This window comes from Octopus bimaculoides, chromosome 5 (assembly GCF_001194135.2).
Source record: "Octopus bimaculoides isolate UCB-OBI-ISO-001 chromosome 5, ASM119413v2, whole genome shotgun sequence".
NCBI lineage: Eukaryota > Metazoa > Mollusca > Cephalopoda > Octopoda > Octopodidae > Octopus > Octopus bimaculoides.
Genome location: NC_068985.1, coordinates 28,439,112 through 28,441,324, shown reverse-complemented (window position 1 = coordinate 28,441,324; position 2,213 = coordinate 28,439,112).

The following is a 2,213-nucleotide window of genomic DNA, read 5'->3' as shown; positions in this document are numbered from 1 at the left end:
GGCTTAAGGATATACAGAAAAGGTGACACAGACAGGAGAAAGAGAGAGAGAGAGAGAGAGAGAGAGAAAGGGAGAGAGAGAGTAATAGAGAGCAAGAGAGAGAAGACTGAGAGAAGTGGGGAGAGGTATTGACTCACTAGTATTTCCTTTGTTGAAGACGTTCTAACTCTGACGCACTCTCCCAGCGGGTCTCCACTTAGCTTTCGTTTACTGTTAATAAATAAAATAAATTAGAATGAAATAAAATAAAATAAAATTAATAAAACGGTGAGAGGGGAAACATATTTATAGATTTTGTTGTGCGTATGACTAAAGATTACTTTTTAATTGTTTATTTGTTGCACTTGCTGTTGTTGTTGTTGTTGTTGTTGTTATAAATATAATTTTAAGTTTTTTGCTTTATTGACTGAAATATATCGTAGCATTTACAACTCCACACGTATAAACATCACCATCGAACCAAACATTTTCATGAATGAAATTCCATTAAATATTCCTGATACCCGTTTCTTTCAACTAAGATACAGTAAGTTTGGTTTTCTGCTCCTTTGATTCTGGTAGTTTAACAATTACTTGGATACGATACATGCAATAGTCACTTTTCTTTTTGAAAAAAAAAATCAATCAATAAATTTTCGAATTTTCGAAAGGTCATACAGTATTTACAAATGTAAATATAATGGAGAAGGGAAACGAAACGAAAATGAATGAGGTGAAGGATAAGAGATTAAAAGCAATTACAGTGACAGCTGTAGACGTTGCTTTATTGCGGTGGTGGTGGTGGTGGTGGTGGTGGTGGAAGTGCGAGGACTGGCGCTAGTGATAGGGAAGAGGTTGAGTGCATGATTGGTATATGTATTGGAGGTAATGTTGTTTTGATGTACTAGCAGTTAATGGCGACTACAGCGGTAGTAGTGGTGGTGGTGGTGGTGGTGCTGAGGGGAAAAGATGATTGCTTGATTAGTGATGGTGGAGATGCTAGTGTTGTGCAGTAGTTGATGCTGCTGACGGCGGCAGCGGTGGCATCTATGGTGGTGGCGGCGGTGGTAGTGGTGGTGATCGTGCAGGTAGAGCAGAGAATGTTGCTAGTGGTGGTAGTGGTTATGCTAGATATGAAAGAGGTAAGTATTTGTTGGCGTTAACGGTGGTGGCCATGGTTGATCTGGTACTGTTGCTTGCTTGTTGTAACCTTGAGACAAAGGGTACTCATGGCAGCTGAGATGACCTCATCACTTAAAGTACGATGGCTATGCTGGTGTGAAGTATGATGGTTACGCTAGTGTGAAGGCGCGTGGCTTAGTCGTTAGGCTGTTTCACTCACGATCGCTAGACCGTGGGTTCGATTCCCCGGCTGAGTGGCGCGTTGTTTTTTTTCAGTAAATCACTTTATTTCTCATTGCTCCAGTCCCTCTTCGATCGGTGGTGGTGGTGGTGGTGAGGATTCTAGGCCTGCTCCCTAAGCCAGCGAGGTGGTATCATTTGAAGGCTAAAACAATGCAAAAGCGCATTGTGACCAGCGATGTTTAACAACACTGGTCGGTTACGTTGTGGTCACGTGATTATGCAAGCAATGAAAGATATGCTGTTGCCGTTTAGCCCATGTTTTAAACTTGAAGGGGGAAAATCTGTACTCAAAAGACATTTCATCCGCGACCATCCAGTTTTAAAAGCTGTATAGATTGATTTATCCAATGTATCATTTTCGTAAGTCAGTAGGATGTAATTTGAAAGGAAATTGTTCGTCATTTTTCAGATATCGAACGACTATGAGATACGTTCGTTATGGCGATGGTAGTGATATTACTGAATATGGTAACGGTAGATGTGGTGATACTGCCCATCTTGGTACTAGCAATAAATGTGCTTAAAGGGATATATTAGTGAGTAGAAGTTAAATCAAACTATCTCTTGTATGAGATTCCTTATGGGTCTGAAAGAGAGAGAAAGAGACAGAGACAGAGAAAGACATGAGTAAATATGGCGAGTGAGAAAGACATGAATGAGGTACATAGATAAATAGGGGGATTGAGAAGGATAAAATTTTAGCAAAGTTTATAGAATTTAGAAAAAAATCTGATAGAGAACTGGAGAAATCATTGCGTGTCATTTAGAACGGTAACGTTGTGAGAAATATATATATATATATATATATACACATATATACATACATATTTACATGTATATACATACATACATACATACATATATATATA